Consider the following 18,000-nt stretch of genomic DNA (forward strand, 5'->3'; position numbering starts at 1 on the left):
TTAGCACGGCCAATCCACTCTAACCTACACATCCCTGGACACTATGGGACAATTTAGCACGGCCAATACACCCTAACCTACACATCCCTGGGCACTATGGGACAATTTAGCACGGCCAATCCACTCTAACCTACACATCCCTGGACACTATGGGACAATTTAGCACGGCCAATCCATTCTAACCTACACATCCCTGGGCACTATGGGACAATTTAGCACGGCCAATCCACCCTAACCTGCACATCCCTGGACACTATGGGACAGTTTAGCACGGCCAATCCACCCTAACCTGCACATCCCTGGGCACTATGGGACAATTTAGCACAGCCAATCCACTCTAACCTGCACATCCCTGGGCACTATGGGACAATTTAGCACGGCCAATCCACCCTAACCTGCACACCCTGGGCACTATGGGACAATTTAGCACAGGCAATCCACTCTAACCTACACATCCCTGGGCACTATGGGACAATTTAGCACGGCCAATCCACCCTAACCTGCACATCCCTGGGCACTATGGGACAATTTAGCACGGCCAATCCACCCTAACCTGCACATCCCTGGGCACTATGGGACAATTTAGCACGGTCAATCCACCCTAACCTGCACATCCCTGGGCACTATGGGACAATTTAGCACGGCCAATCCACCCTAACCTGCACATCCCTGGGCACTATGGGACAATTTAGCACGGCCAATCCACCCTAACCTGCACATCCCTGGGCACTATGGGACAATTTAGCACGTCCAATCCACCTTAACCTGCACATCCCAGGGCACTATGGGACAATTTAGCACGGCCAATCCACCTTAACCTGCACATCCCTGGGCACTATGGGACAATTTAGCACGGCCAATCCACCTTAACCTGCACATCCCAGGGCACTATGGGACAATTTAGCACGGCCAATCCACCTTAACCTGCACATCCCAGGGCACTATGGGACAATTTAGCACGGCCAATCCCCCCTCACCTGCACATCCCTGGGCACTATGGGACAATTTAGCACGGCCAATCCACCTTAACCTGCACATCCCTGGGCACTATGGGACAATTTAGCACGGCCAGAACAATGACTGCAGACGCTGGAAACCAGAACCTGGATTAGTGTGGTGCTGGAAAATCACAGCAGGTCAGGCAGCTTCCAAGGAGCAGGAAAATCGACGTTTTGGGCAGAAGCCCTTCATCAGGAGTGCAGGCAGAGAGCCGGAGGGGTGGAGGGATAAATGTGTGGAGGGTGGGGGTGGGGAGAAAGCAGCAAAGAGTACAATAGGTGAGTGGGGGAGGGGAAGAAGTTGATAAGTCAGGGAGGAGGGTGGGGGAAGGTAGCAAAGAGTACAAAGGGTGGATGGGGGTGGGGATGAAGGTGATAGGTCAGAGAGGAGGGTGGAGTGGATAGGTGGAAAGGAAGATAGGCAGGTAGGACAGGTCATGGGGCGGGGCTGAGCTGGAAGGCTGAAGCTGACGTGAGGTGGGGGAAGGGGAAATTAGGAAACTGTTGAAGTCCACATTGAAGTGTTCTGAGGCGGAAGATGAGGTATTCTTCCTCCAGGCGTCTGGTAGTGAGGGAGCGGCGGTGAAGGAGGCCCAGGACCTCCATGTCCTCGGCAGAGTGGGAGGGGGAGTTGAAATGTTGGGCCACGGGACGGTGTGGTTGATTGGTCCGGGTGTCCCGGAGATGTTCCCTAAAGCACTCAGCTAGGAGGCGTCCAGTCTCCCCAATGTAGAGGAGACCGAATCGGGAGCAACGGATACAATAAATGATATTAGTGGATGTGCAGGTAAAACTTTGATGGATGTGGAATGCTCCTTTAGGGCCTTGGATGGAGGTGAGGGAGGAGGTGTGGGCACAGGTTTTACAGTTCCTGCGGTGACAGGGGAAGGTGCCAGGATAGGAGGGTGGGTTGTAGGGGGGCGTGGACCTGCACCAAACAACCCCATGGGTCTGTGGCCCAACATTTCAACTCTCCCTCCCACTCTACCGAGGACATGGAGGTCCTGGGCCTCCTTCACCGCCGCTCCCTCACCACCCGACGCCTGGACGAAGAACGCCTCGTCTTCCACATTGGAACACTTCAACCCCAGGGCACTAATGTGGACTTCAACAGTTTCCGCATTTCCCCTTCCTCCACCTCACCCCAGCTGCAGCCTTCCTCATGACCTGTCTTACCTGCCTATCTTCCTTCCCACCTATCCACTCCACCCTCCTCCCTGACCTATCACCTTCATCTCACCCCCATTCACCTATTGTACTATTTGCTACCTTCCCTCACCCTCCTCCCTGACCTATCACCTTCATCCCCTCCCCCACTCACCTATTGTACTCTATGCTACTCTCTCCCCACCCCCACCCTCCTCTAGCTTATCTCTCCGCGCTTCCAGCTCTCTGCCTTTATTCCTGATGAAAGGCTTCTGTCCAAGATTTTCCTGCTCCTCAGATGCTGCCTGACCTGCTGTGCTTTTCCAGCACCACTCTGATCCAGAATTTAGCACAGCCAACCCACCCTAACCTGCACATCCCTGGGCACTATGGGACAATTTAGCACAGCCAATCCACCCTAACCTGCACATCCCAGGGCACTATGGGACAATTTAGCACGGCCAATCCACCCTAACCTGCACATCCCTGGGCACTATGGGACAATTTAGCACAGCCAATCCACCCTAACCTGCACATCCCTGGGCACTATGGGACAATTTAGCATGGCCAATCCACCCTAACCTGCACATCCCTGGGCACTATGGGACAATTTAGCACGGCCAATCCATCCTAAACTGCACATCCCTGGACACTATGGGACAATTTAGCACGGCCAATCCATCCTAACCTGCACGTCCCTGGGCACTATGGGACAATTTAGTACGGCCAATCCACCCTAACCTGCGCATCCCTGGGCACTATGGGACAATTTAGCACGGCCAATCCACCCTAACCTACACATCCCTGGGCACTATGGGACAATTTAGCACGGCCAATCCACTCTAACCTACACATCCCTGAGCATTAGGGGTCAATTTAGCATGGCCAATCCACCCTAACCTGCACATCCCTGGACACTATGGGACAATTTAGCACGGTCAATCCACCCTAACCTGCACATCCCTGGACATAATGGGACAATCTAGCACGGCCAATCCACCCTAACCTGCACATCCCTGGGCACTATGGGACAATTTAGCACGGCCAATCCACCCTAACCTGCACATCCCTGGACACTATGGGACAATTTAGCACGGCCAATCCATCCTAACCTGCACATCGCTGGACACTATGGGACAATTTAGCACGGCCAATCCATCCTAACCTGCACGTCCCTGGGCACTATGCGACAATTTAGTACGGCCAATCCACCCTAACCTGCGCATCCCTGGGCACTATGGGACAATTTAGCACGGCCAATCCACCCTAACCTACACATCCCTGGGCACTATGGGACAATTTAGCACAGCCAACCCACCCTAAACTACACATCCCTGGGCACTATGGGACAATTTAGCACGGCCAATCCACCCTAACCTGCACATCCCTGAGCATTAGGGGTCAATTTAGCATGGCCAATCCACCCTAACCTGCACATCCCTTGACACAATGGGACAATCTAGCACGGCCAATCCACCCTAACCTGCATATCCCTGGGCACTATGGGACAATTTAGCACGGCCAATCCACCCTAACCTGCACATCCCTGGGCACTATGGGACAATTTAGCACGGCCAATCCACCCTAACCTGCAGATCCCTGGGCAGTATAGGACAATTTAGCACGGCCAATCCACCCTAACCTGCACATCCCTGGGCACTATGGGACAATTTAGCACGGCCAATCCACCCTAACCTGCACATCCCTGGGCACTATGGGACAATTTAGCACGGCCAATCCACCCTAACCTGCACATCCCTGGGCACTATGGGACAATTTAGCACGGCCAATCCACCCTAACCTGCAGATCCCTGGGCAGTATAGGACAATTTAGCACGGCCAATCCACCCTAACCTGCACATCCCTGGGCACTATGGGACAATTTAGCACGGCCAATCCACTCTGACCTGCACATCCCTGGGCACTATGGGACAATTTAGCACAGCCAACCCACCCTAAACTACACATCCCTGGGCACTATGGGACAATTTAGCATGGCCAATCCACCCTAACCTGCACATCCCTGAGCATTAGGGGTCAATTTAACATGGCCAATCCACCCTAACCTGCACATCCCTGGACACAATGGGTCAATTTAGCATGGCCAATCCACCCTAACCTGCACATCCCTGGACACAATGGGACAATCTAGCACGGCCAATCCACCCTAACCTGCACATCCCTGGGCACTATGGGACAATTTAGCACGGCCAATCCACCCTAACCTGCACATCCCTGGGCACTATGGGACAATTTAGCACGGCCAATCCACCCTAACCTGCAGATCCCTGGGCAGTATAGGACAATTTAGCACGGCCAATCCACCCTAACCTGCACATCCCTGGGCACTATGGGACAATTTAGCATGGCCAATCCACTCTAATCTGCACATCCCTGGGCACTATGGGACATTTTAGTTTGGCCAATCCACTCTAACCTGCACATCTTTGGACGGTGGGAGGAAACTGGAACACCCAGAGGGAACCCTCAGACACGGGGGAGATTGTGCAACTCCACAGAGACAATCACCAAAGGGTGGGTCTGAACCCTGGCACCGCGAGGCAGCGGTGCTAACCACCGAGCCATTCCCCGGTCAACCTGACATCAGTATTCTGGGAAATGCAAGAGTCCGGTATAAAAGATTGATTAAGCTGATGGAAACGAGCAGCAGGATTCGGCAGGATCAGCCTGGATTTACCATCGGGAAATCACGTTTGACAAGTCGACTGGCACTTTCCGAGGGTGTAGCTGGTGGTGTTGATCAGGGGGAGCCAGCACATGTTGCTTTCTTGGATTTTGAGAAGGTTTTTATTAAGATCCCACACAGGAAGTTAGCAGGCAAAAGCATATGGGATTGGGATACTGTACTGACCCAGATAGAGACACAGACAGACACACACACACACACACACACACAAAGAGCAGGAATAGAGAGCCAGCCAGTGACTAGTGGGGGCCCACAGGGATCAGTCCCCAGCTAGACACAATAATATATTAAGGACGGCAACGAGGGAACGAAACGCGATATCGCTACGTTTGCAGACGACACAAAGCTGGGGTGGGAGGCTGAGGGCACAGAACAGTTTCAGTGGGACCCAGAGAGTGGATAAGTGCACGGCAGATACAGGATAATGGGGATCAGTGTGAGGGTATTCACTTTGGGGGGGAAAACGCAGGAAGGTGGATTATTACCGGAATTGGTGATTGGGAATGGGGGGAGGGAGGTGCAGTGAAGCCTTGGTGTCCCTGTACACCAGTCGCTGAAGGGAAGCCTTACAGGGGGGCAGCAGGCAGGGAAGAAGGTCAACTGTATATTGGCCTTCACAGCAAGAGAGACAGAGTACAGGAGCAGGGATGTCTTGCTGCCATTGGACAGGGTGAGACCGCCCCCTGGGGTACTGTCTGCAGTTTGGGGATCTCCGTATCTGAGGAAGGATGTTCCAGTGATGGAGGGAGTTCAGAGAAGGTTCCCGGGATGGCAGGACTGACAGACGAAGAGAGAGTGTATCGGTTAGGATTATATTCACTGGGATCTAGAAGAATGAGGAATATCTCATAGCAACCTACAAAATTACTTACAGTGTGGAAACAGGCCCTTCGGCCCAACAAGTCCACACCGACCCTCCAAGAAGCAACCCAATCCCCCCTTCACCAAACACTACGGGCAATTTAGCACGGCCAATTCACCTAACCTGCACATTTTTGGATTGTGGGAGGAAACCGGAGCACACCCACGCAGACACGGGGAGAACGTGCAAACTCCACACAGACAGTCACCCTGAGGCGGGAATTGAACCTGGGTCTCTGGTGCTGTGAGGCAGCAGGGCTAACCACTGTGCCACCGTGCCACCCACACTTCTAACAGGACCAGACAGGATCTGTCACAGTCTAAGGATGGCAGGGTGGGGGCCATCTCATACTGAGATGGGGAGAAATGTCTTCCCCCAGAGAGTGGTGGGTGGGGGGCGCGGGGGGAGCCTGTGGGATTCTCTGTCACAGACAGGGGTTGGGGCTGAAACATTGAACGTTTTCAGGAAGGATTTGGATCTCGTTCTCAGGGCTAAAGGGATCAAAGTCTACGGGGAGGAGAAAGCAGGAACAGGAGACTGTGTGAGGGATGATCAGATGGACACGATCGTATTGAAGGGAGAGGCAGACTCAAAGAGCTGAATGGCCTACTCTTATTTTCTGTGACAGTGTAGAGGGAGCTTTACTCTGTATCTAACCCCGTGCTATCTCTGTCCTGGGGAGTGTTTGATGGGGGACAGTGTAGAGAGAGCTTACCCTGTATCTAACCCCGTGCTATCCCTGTCCTGGGGAGTGTTTGATGGGGGACAGTGTAGAGGGAGCTTTACTCTGTATCTAACCCCGTGCTATCCCTGTCCTTGGAGTGTTTGATAGAGGGACAGTGTAGAGGGAGCTTTACTCTGTATCTAACCCCATGCTGTCCCTGTCCTGAGAGTGTTTAACGGGGGGACAGTATAGAGGCAGCTTTACTCTGTATCTAACCCTCCCATTCTGGGAGTGCTTGATGGGGGATAGTGTACAGGAAGCTTTACTTTGTATCTAACTTGCCCGTCCTAGGAGTGTTGAGTGGGGGACAGCATAGAGGGGACACCCCCATTCTGTGAGTGTTTGATGGAGGAGAGTGAAGAGGCAGCCTTATTCTGTATTTAACCCCCCTATTCCGGGAGTGTTGGATGGGGAACAGTGTAGAGGAAGCTTTACTCTGTATCTAACCCCCACTCCCATTCTGGGAGTGTTGGATGGGGACGGTGGAGTTTGACCTACCTTTATCCACATTCAAGTTGGGGACAGTGGTCGTCCTTAGCTCCATTTCAGCTCGCCAGTGCGGGAGGGTGGTGTCTACACCAACAGGTTGGAGGTTAGCCTTCTGTGTCAGTGATACGCACAGTCACCGCTGGCTCTTGGGGTCCGTGAGCTATTGTCTTCACTGAGGCCTAGGTCCCAGTCACAATGAGTGGGAGGGGAGGGGACAGTGGGGTGGGGTGGGGTGGGGTGGGGAGGAGGGGTCAACCTTTATGGTGTCAGTCCATTGTGACCTCCTGGCCTAACTCTCCCTGCCTGGATGGTTTGCGTGTGTCACTGGGGGTGGGGATGGTTACTCTACCCTCCACCAATTTCCATGCTCCCTACCCCATTCAATTTCAAGATTCCCACTCCAGGAAGCGATATCATTAAACCGGAGAGGATACGGAAGAGATTTACCAGGACGTTGCCAGGACTGGAGAGTTTTGAGTTACAAGGAGAGGCTGTGACTATTTTTTCCGACACTGGAGTGAGAGGCGACTCTTGTAGAGATTTATAAAATCACGAGGGGCCCAAAAAAAAGGGGGCAGGAGACAGCCTCGTGATATTATCGCGGGGCTGTTGCTCCCAGGTAATATGCTGGGGACCCAGGTTCGAATCCTGCTAAGGCAGATGGTGGAATTTGAATTCAACAATAATTTTAAAAATCTGGAATTAAGAATTTAATTAAGTAAATCAGGAAAACCAAAGGAAGAGATAGATGAGTTACAACATTTAAAAGATATTTGGACAGGTGTATAAAGATGAACACTTTGGAAGGATAGAGGCCAAATGCAGGCAAACGGGACTCATTTAGTTTGGGAAATTTGGACGGGTTTGGTCTGTTTCCATGATGTACGATTCTGACCACCAGCAGAAGTAGGCCATTTGGCCCCCTCGGTGCCTGCTATCCACCCCGTTGAGCGAGATTCCGGCCGTCCTACACTGAACTCCTTCTTGGTGGTCTCAGGCGGACTGAACTCCACCAGGGCACCGAATTCTGAAGGTGCACCAGCCTCTGAGCGAGACAGAGGCCTCGGCTCAGGCAGGGCGTGGAAGATTGCAGCCCATCAGATCAGTGCTGGCCTTTTTCCAGAACCTTCCAAAACCCCCGGATGCTGCCTGACCTGCTGTGCTTTTCCAGCGCCATGGACTCTGATCTCCAGCATCTGCAGTCCTCACTTTTGCCTTTTCAATTGGCTGCAGACTATTCTCAGAAACATACAGATGTCGGCCGTTCTGCCCCTCAACGTAGATCGTGGCTGAACTCTTTACTCCTGTCCGCTGACTCTTCAACCCCTTTGCTCGTCGAGAATCCTTAGAGCACTTTGCGACTACCTCTTTGATTCAGCCACACTTATGAGGATTGTGGTCAGTTCTGGTCACATTACGAGGCTTTGGATTAAAGGGTATGAGCTATAAGGAGAAGCTAGAAAAACTCAGGTTGTTTTCTCTGGAGGCTGAGGGCAGACTTGATAGAGGTCTATAAAATTAGGAGATGCATAGATAGGGCTGACGGTCAGAATTCCACCTCTTTCCTCCCCTCACCCAGAGTTGAAATGTCTCAAATCAGGGCACACGCATTTAAGGTGAGAGGGGAAAGTTCAAAGGTGGTGCTTGAGGCAAGTTTTGTTGTAACAGTGGTAGGAGGCTGCCACTAACTTAAAACCTTTTCCTCAACATTTGATTACCCGAAGTGCAGCACCTCACACTTCCTAGAGGCATGGTACTCATCCACAGATTCTGTCAACAAACTATCGACCTGGACCCGCTGCAGCGGACAGCAACTGACAACCGGAAGCGGCAGAGACAAACCACTATAAATGCCGGAGGAAACATCACAGAAGCGCTTCACAGGAGGCTCCCAAGCACTGAGGATGTCACCTAGACAGGGGACGAAACGTCTGCAACACAAATTCCCAGCTCGGCGAACGAGCTACAAGTCTTCTCACAAACTTTGAGCACCTCGCACTTGCCCAGATTAAACTCCATCTGCCATATCTCCGTCCACATCAGCGACTGACCTATTCTACACTAACCCCCCAACTCCACTGCTCTTTGTACTGTCTACATTTTCGTCATCATTTACATATCTCTCAAATTGCTGAGGTCCCAGTGATGCTCTGTAAGAGTGTCACGGTCCACTCAGCCTGAAAGACTCCCTCCCACCATGACCCTCTCTTCCTTCTATGGGCGAGTCAATTCTGAACCCACAAAGCCAAGTCACCGCGTATCGCACCCATCCTAGACTCCTGTCTGACCCTACCGCGGGAGACCTTGTTGAAAGCCTTACTCAAACCCAAATCCACTGCTCCACCCTCATCGATTACCTTTTGTCATCTCCCTGGCCATGAGCGGTCCTGAACAAAGCTGTGCTGACTGTCCCTAATTTGGCTATGCTTTTCCAAACCCGCATAAATCAGAATTCTGGTCAAGAGTTTGTCCCAACCCTTGATGACAGACTCACCGGTCTAGACTTTCCTGAATTATCCCTATTCCCTTCTTGAATAGAGGAACATTAGCTACTTGCCAGTGCTCTTGGGACCTCTTCAGTGGCTAATAAGGAGATAAAGATCTTAGTCAAGGTCCCAGCAACTTCCCTCTTCCAAATCCACAGGGAATAACAGCACTGATCGCTGCAGTATTCCACAAGCTGCCACCCCAGGGGCAAAATCTAAAATACAAAATCAAACGCAGCTCGAATACAAGTTTAGCAGGGAAGAAACTATTCCTGAACCTGTTGGTCTCCACCATCTTGCAGAAGCTTCCAGGCTCCAGCCACTGTGGGACATCAGCAAGATCGCCCTTGGAAAAGGGGGATAGTTCCTGGCCCCTTCTAGTTATTAGCTGGAAGGTACAACACCCCTTCATCCTCAGGAGGCTCAGCAAGTTTGGCACGTCCAGAAGGACTTTCACCTGCTTTTACAGATGAACCATGGAAAACCGTCGTATCCGGATGCATCCTTACAGACACTGCTCTGCCCAGGGCCGTGAGAAACTCCAGGGGGCCGTGAACACAGCCCATACCAATCACACAAACCCACCTTTAACTCCATCTACACATCCCACTGCCTCAGAAAGGCAGCCGACATCAAAGACACCACCCACCCCGGTTATAATCTCTCCCAGCCTCTTCTGTCAAAAGCTCAAAACACAGACTGAATTTGTGTTGCAGACGTTTCGTCCCCTGTCTAGGTGACATCCTCAGTGCTTGGGAGCCTCCTGTGAAGCGCTTCTGTGATGTTTCCTCCGCATTTATAGTGGTTTGTCTCTGCCGCTTCCGGTTGTCAGTTCCAGCTGTCCGCTGCAGTGGGTCCAGGTCGATGTGTTTGTTGATAGAACCGGCCACTGCAGCAGGACAGCTGGAACTGACAACCGGAAGCGGCTGAGACAAACCACTATAAATACTGGAGGAAACATCACAGAAGCGCTTCACAGGAGGCTCCCAAGCACTGAGGGTGTCACCTAGACAGGGGATGAAACGTTTGCAACACAAATTCCCAGCTCGGCGAACAGAACCACAACAACGAGCACCCGAGCTACAAATCTTCTCACAAACTTTGAGCACAGGCTGACAGATTTAAGACCAGGCTTCTCAAATTGTAAACCTAATGTTGGTCTCGCTCTCTGTGCACCTTTTCAGCAGGGGGAACATTGTATTCCTTGCTCTGCTCTATCACCCTATGGATGGTATGCCTGTAGTGCACACAAAACGGAGCTCTTCAGTGTCTCTAATCACACGTGACACTAGTAAATTAAGCGAGCCAAGCTGCATTTACAGCTTCCGTTTGTGTTAAGGTCATTTCTTGTGAAATAAAAGCAGACCAGGACATCAGCAGGTGCACATGCACTCCTGAGAAATTTTAATATGTTTTATTATATAAAATTTAATAACACACTTCCAAACGACACCGCGCAGGGCACTAGGGGATATCAGAGCCAAGGAGAAGCAGCTCAGCTTTAAGAACAGATAAAATGGCTCACAGTAGGGCAGAGAAACTAAACAGAAACAATCCAGCACTCCTTCCTCCCAGCACTGAAAAGCACGGCAGTTCTCACGCATGCAGAAAGGGGAAAAGGCCCAGCTGATTGGCCACCGAGGGAGTTGATAGCTAGGTATTGAACAGTGTACACGACTATGGACAGCTCTGGGAGGGAGCAGTGGTGGGGACACAGCTGTTCACTAGGCAGAGGGGGAAAGAGAGAGGGCACACCACTCCACCTAAACACACCCCTCTCCTCCACACAGTGAGGCGCACACGCTGAACTCTGCCCGATCCGGTGGAGGACCTGTGCTTGGAACAGGAGGGGGGGGGGGGGGGGGGGGCGCGAAGCAGGGTCACTCAGAAGGGGCAGGGGCTTTTAAAAAGTGGTCATGCCAGGAGAGAGGTCAGTGTATTGACAGGGGGCTGCAGGACAGCAGTCCCTGCAGGTCAGTCATTCTTAGATTGGGAGCCTGTCCATTGCAATTTCCCCCCCACCCTCCACCACGTGAGAGGGGGAGGGAGAGGGAGGGGAGGGGAGAGGGAGGGAGGGGAGAGGGGAGAGGGAGGGAGGGAGGAGAGAGGGAGGGAGGGAGGAGAGAGGGAGGGAGGGAGGAGAGAGGGAGGGAGCGAGGGAGGGAAGGGGAGGGGGAGGGGAAGGGGAGGGGAGCTAAAGGAAGGAGAGCGCTAAAGAGAGAGGGTGAGGGAGTACAATGAAATTACATGGCGGGGGTGGGGTGGGGTGCTGGGTACAGAGCTATAAGTTAACGTCATTTTAATATCAATAAAAGTATAAAGGGAGAGGGCGAGTGGAGGCCAGGAGGTTTACAGGAAGGCGTCACACCATTCCCGCAGACAGGTGTGACAGTCGATGCACTGCTTGGAGTTAGCCTGGCATGTGTCCTTCAGCCATTCTTTGAAGAGTTCCTCGTTCTTCTTCAGGACTAGGAACTGTCCCAGCACCACGTACGCCTGCAGGGGGAGGGAAGGGGGTTGCAAACAGATATCATTGTAACACAAGGCAGGACAGGAATGACAAATTCCTCCCCCCTCCCAGGGAGCGGTGCAACATGAAAGAGGCAGCTGTTCTGCCCAATGTCTCAGTCTCCAGATCCTGCGCCTGTCACAACTTCGGCTGGTCAGGCCCAGACACCGTTCCCCGCTCTCCCCGACCCCCCCTCTCAAAACGGAGACCCAGCTTTATGGGTATTGCTGCCAATGGAACCATCTCTGACTGACCCCACCCACCCACCCAGGATCTCGCTCACCTCGATTACATCTCCCCTCCACTTTATCCGCCCAGCCTGTCACTGCCCCCCAGGACGGTGTCCAGAATTGTACACAGCCCTTCATAAAATCCCAACAGCGTGGAAACAGTTCCCTTCAGCCCAACATGTCCACACTGACCCTCCGAGTATGCTACCCAAACCCATCCCTGGACGCTATGGGACAATTCAGCGTGGCTGATATACCCTGACCCGCACATCTCTGGACTGTGGGAGGAAACTGCACACAGACACGGGGAGAATGTGCTAGTCTGCTGTTCTTAAAACTGTAAACTCCCAGGCTCTTTATCCGTTACACCACAGTCACTAATAGGAGAGTATCACTCATGCAGTTTCAGCCATTGCCGCCTCCTGCCCTCAGGGGTCTATGGTCTTGCACTCTGAGGCTTCCCCCATTCAGCGACCCCCCCTCTAGCTGTACAGGGTGCTGGGCAGGCCATACCCTGGAGTATGGTGTGCGGTTTCGGTCTCCTTTATGCCAGGGTGGATGTCCTGGAGCTACAGAGGAGGTCTACCAGATTAACTCCAGAGTCGGGAGGGGTTGGATTATGGAGTAGACTAAGACTATACTCATTGGAGTTTAGAATAGTGAGGTGGGGGTGGGGAAGTCTTACAGAAACATAGAAAACGTGGAAGGGGATAGATACAAGAGAAGCAGGGAGATCGTTTTCACTGGAGGGGAGGAAACTGGGGAGCAGGTTTAGGGCTGAGCTGAGGAGGTACATCTTCACTCTAAGGGTTAGGAATCTGTGGAACTCCCTGCCCAGTAACACTACCATGTTGAATGGTTTTAAGACAAAGGTTTATAAACAGTAAAGGAATTATGGTGAGCGGGCAGGTGGACGGAGCAGAGTCCACAAAACGATTAGCCACGATCTTATGGAAAGGCAGGGCAGGCCCGGGGGGGGGGGGGGGGGGGGGGGGGGGGGGGCAGTTGGCCTCCTCCCGCTCAGAGTGCTCACTTGCTATTCCCCCCTCGCGTTCGCCTCAAGATGTTCCCCCGCAGGGCTGGCGAGCGACGAAGGGCGGAAACGCAAATGCTACGAGGGAGACTGCGCAAAAACAACGACCGCACAGGGTCAGAGCGAGGCGGTATCCGGAGCGCTGCACACAGATATTAGGGTCCTCCCGGGAGATGGAATGCAGTGGGAAGATGGATGGTAATATCACTGACCTAATAACCCAGAGGCTAAGAGTTGACAGACCGGATCAAATTCCACCACGCCCAGGCAGAATTTAAATTCAAATAATAATTCGAGAACTTAAAGCCAATTTCACCAATTCTCTCAGGCTGAGGCCCAATACCCTTTAAGGAAATCTGCCAACCTGACGGTTTAAAAAGCACATGCAAAACCTACAGCCGTCCCCTGGACAGGCTGAATAGGCCGATGCGGTTTTCCCTGGAGCGTCGGAGGCCAAAGGGTGACCTTATAGAGGTTTATAAAATCATGAGGGGGCGTGAATAGTATAAATAGCCATGGTCTTTTCCCTGTGCTGGGTGGAGTCCACAACTAGAAGACATAGGTTTAAGATTGGGGGGGGGGGGGGGGGGGAAAAATTTAAAAAGGGACAACTCTATCCACACAGGAGGATGGTACGTGTATGGAATGAGCTGCCAGAGGAAGTGGCGGAGGCTGGTACAATGACAACATTTAAGAGGCATCTGGATGGGTATATGAAGGGTTGAGGGATATGGGCCGGGTGCTGGCAGGTGGGACTAGATTGGGTTGGGATATCGGGTCAGCATGGAGGAGTTGGACCGAAGGGTCAGTTTCCGTGCTGTCCATCCCTATGACCATCCCCAGCCCCGTGGGGTGTTAGCCTGCAGAAGTTTCTTTCCCCAGAGAGCAGTGATGAGCTGGATCGGTGTAAAGTTGTGGACAGGCCGCAGTGAGGTCACTAGAGTAATCCCTGGGGGGGAGAGGGAGCGTCTCTCCCTCAAAGGCTAAACGGAATGGGACTTTACTGGCTGGGATTATGGAAGGATGAGAGGTGATCTCTCTGAAACATACAGGTCTCTTAAAGGATCAATACTGAGAGGGTGCTTCCCCTCCTGGGAGGGGCCAGGACCAGTGAGGACAGAGGTGAGAAGGAATTTCTTCTCTAGAGGGGTCGAGAGTCTTTGAAACTCTTTGCCAGGGAGCTGTGAGGGCAAAGACAGATTTGAGGCAGAGACAGAGAATCTTGATCAGTCAGGGAATCAAACAGTCATGGGGAGAAAGGCCAGGAAAGGGGGCCTGAGGAACAGCAGAATAGGCTCGATGGGCCCAATGGGCTGCCTCCTGTGACTTACAGCTACAATCTTACCAAACGGCAAGCCTGCTGAGGGGACGGAGTGGGGTGGGTGGGTCGCGAATGGAGAAGGGGTGGACGGACATCTCTTCTGTACGTATAGATTAGATTACTTACAGTGTGGAAACAGGCCCTTCGGCCCAACAAGTCCACACTGACCCGCCGAAGCACAACCCACCCATTCTCCTACATTTTACCTATTACCTAACACTACGGGCAATTTAGCATGGCCAGTTCACATAACCTGCACATCTTTGGACTGTGGGAGGAAACCGGAGCACCTGGAGGAAACCCACACAGACACGGGGAGAACGTGCAAACTCCATACAAACAGTCGCCTGAGGCGGGAATTGAACCCAGGTCTCTGGCGCTGTGAGGCAGCAGTGCTAACCACTGTTGAACATATGCCCATATATGTCTGTTGTTAAGGCCCTAAAACGTAGGACAAAACGAGGGAGATTTAGGAGGAGGACCCCAGGCTATGATTATGCAGATGTAATCAAGATATTCAAAGTAATGAGGCGTTACAACAAAGGATACAAGGAGAGACTGTTTGCGGTTCTAGGACAGCCAGTCTCCTGTGTCACACAGACCCTTCGGCCCAACGTATCCATGCCAACCTTCATCCCAAACTAAACTACTCCCAGCTGCCTGCTCTTGGCCCAAATCCGTCCAAACCCTTTCCTATTCATGTCCTTATCCAAATGTTGCAACTGTACCCACACCTCCTCAGGACGTTTACTCTGCACACAAACCATTGTATAAGAAAATTGACCCTGTGTCTCTTTTTCAAATCTTTGTTCTCACCTTTAAAATATGCCCCTTGGTCTTGAAATACCAGCCCCCACCTTCAAGACAAGACCTTATCTGTACCCCCTCATGATTTGAAAGACCTCGATGAGGTCACCTCTCGATCTCCTACACTCCAGTCAAAGGGGAGTCCCGGCCTCTCCTTATACCTCAGACTCTGTTCCCAGCAACATCCCGGTAAATCCAGCTTAAGAACAACATCCTGGAATTCCCGACACCAGATGTGAAGGAGGGGTGTGCGTCCGCGCGCCGGACTGAAGGAGCCCCATTGCAAAGCGTTACAGGGGCTGACAAAGGGAGGGACACGGGGATTGAAGAGCTCATTCAGAACAGGGAAGATGGGCTGCCTTGTTGTTACTTCCAAAGTGAACAATCGTGCGTTCATCCCTAACATTGGCACAGGGTCAACAAGACTGGAGAGGGAAACCCGTGGCTCAAAGATTGGCCTGGGAGAGACGGTTCGAATTCATGAGAACCAGCACACGGGGGTGCTGTTCTGAAGAGACCGGACTCACTCTAGGACCAGCGATCTTGTGAATCGCCTAACCGCCACTGGAGACATGGAGTGAAACTCCACAGTTCGGAGGCGGTGGGTTCACTTGCTTGGAAAGTCACGGGAAAAAGTTGAAGGGGTAGATAGCACCCAGCAGAGGGAATTAAAGTTTCCAGAACAAGTCATAGGTCAGGGCTTTCACTTCAGGCAGGGGACAGCTATGAGAAGCAGGGTGCAGTCAAAGCAACACAGAGGGTGTTTTACTTAAATACACAGTAGATGGGCTCATTAGACACATCAAAGTGCAGCAATGATGTGGTGGGGATCCTACAGACCTAGCTGCAAGGAGATTGGGGCTAGGAACTAAATATCAAAGATACACGCTCTATCCAAGGACAGGGAGCTGGGCAGGATTATCTTATAACTTAGAAATGAAATTAACTCGATAGCAAGAGGTGGGGGGCACAGTGGCTCAGTGATTAGCAGCACTGCCTCGCAGCACCAGGGACCCGGGTTCAATTCCACTCTCCGGCAACTGTCTGAGTGGAGTTTGCGCATTCTCCCCAGTGTCTGCGTGGGCTTCCTTCCAAAGATGTGCAGGTTAGGGCAGACCTGCCATGGGGGAAATACAAGGTGACAGGGATAAGGCAGGCTTGCATGGCTTCAGAGGGTCAGTGATGACTCGATGGGTCAAATGGCCTGCTTCCACACCAGAGACATTCTATCAATCACGACAGTCTCAGAAGGCGTACAACTTGTGCGGGTAGAGTTGAGGAACCATAAATACAACACTTGAAAGACTTTTGGACAGGCGCATGGCTAGGAAGGGTTTAGAGGGATATGGAGCCAAACATGGGCAGGTGGAACTGGTTCGGTTGAGGAAACCTGGCCAGCACGGATGAGACGGGCTGAAAGGCCTGTTTCTGTGCTGGAGCGTTGAGGAAGCAGGGAGGCAGCAGAAGGACTTAGATAGGCCCAAGTGAGTGGGAAAGTGTGAGGTTATGCACTTTTGTTAAGGAGAGTGGAGGCTGAGACTATTTTCTAAATGGGGAAAGGCTTCGGAAGTCTGAAACACAAAGGGATTTGGGAGTCCCAGACCAGGATTCCCTGAGGTTAACATGCAGGTCCAGCTGGCAGTGAGGAAGGCAAATACGTTAGCCAAGAGGAGCGACGTACTGCCGAGGCTGCATTAGGCCCTGGTCAGATTGTATTTCGAAGCTCCCTGTATGCAAGGAAAGGTGTGCTGGCCTTGGAGAGGGGTCCAAGAACGGCCCTGGGTATGAAGGGCTTGTCATCTGAGACACAGTTGAGGACTCTGGGTCTGTACTGGATGGTGTTTAGAAAAATAAAGGACGGTCTGAAGGAAACTTACAAAATTATCGAGAAATGTCGTCGGCGGTGGGAGAGACTAGGAGCAGAGAACACAGTCTCAGAATGAGAGAACACGTTAGAACCGAGATGAGGAGGAATTTCTTCAGTCGGAGGATTGGGAATCTGCTGCCGAGCCCAAGTGTATTTTAATAGAATTCAGATTTGAACCCGGGTTCCCAGGATATCATCAGAGTCTCTGGATTGATAGTCTAAAGATAATCCCAGTACGCCATCACCTGCCAGTCTCCACCTACCCTGTCGAATCCCTGATCCTCCAGCCGTCTCCCAAGGACCTCGCCGATTCCCGCTAGGCACCGGACCGACTTCTCTCCCATGGGCTCAGCCACAAAATCCCGTGTTTCTGCGATGTGGTCATCCTGCTGTGTCCCTGTGCTGGGAAACAACGAATACACACACACACACACAAAATCAACACCTCCAGATGGTCAAATTTCACTAAGTCTAAATAAACAAAATCACAGGCGGCTTTTTATATTCGTCTGTGGGACTTGGGTGTTGCTGGGTGGCCGTTGATAGCCTGTGTTGCTGGAAAGGCGCAGCAGGTCAGGCAGCATCCAGGAGCTGGAGAATCGACGTTTCGGGCATGAGCCCTTTTTCCTCATTGATAGCCTGTCCCTAGTTACCCCTTGAGAAGGTGGGGGGGGGGGGGGGGGTGGGGCGGTGAGCTGCCTTCTTGAAGTGCTGCAGGTAGGGAATTCACTCTCACTGTGGAACCTGCCTTCAACCACACCGCCCCGTGGCCCAACATTTCAACTCCCCCTCCCATTCTGCCAAGGACATGGAGGTCCTGG

At 52.2% G+C, this 18,000-nt stretch overlaps 1 pseudogene; it reads right to left on the minus strand.

The window, feature by feature from the left end:
• Positions 1–10,810: 10,810 nt before the first annotated feature.
• LOC132813464 (barrier-to-autointegration factor B-like) lies at positions 10,811–17,564 on the minus strand (annotated as a pseudogene).
• Positions 17,565–18,000: the final 436 nt, after the last annotated feature.

The sequence above is a fragment of the Hemiscyllium ocellatum genome, unplaced genomic scaffold (genome assembly GCF_020745735.1).
Source record: "Hemiscyllium ocellatum isolate sHemOce1 unplaced genomic scaffold, sHemOce1.pat.X.cur. scaffold_3692_pat_ctg1, whole genome shotgun sequence".
NCBI lineage: Eukaryota > Metazoa > Chordata > Chondrichthyes > Orectolobiformes > Hemiscylliidae > Hemiscyllium > Hemiscyllium ocellatum.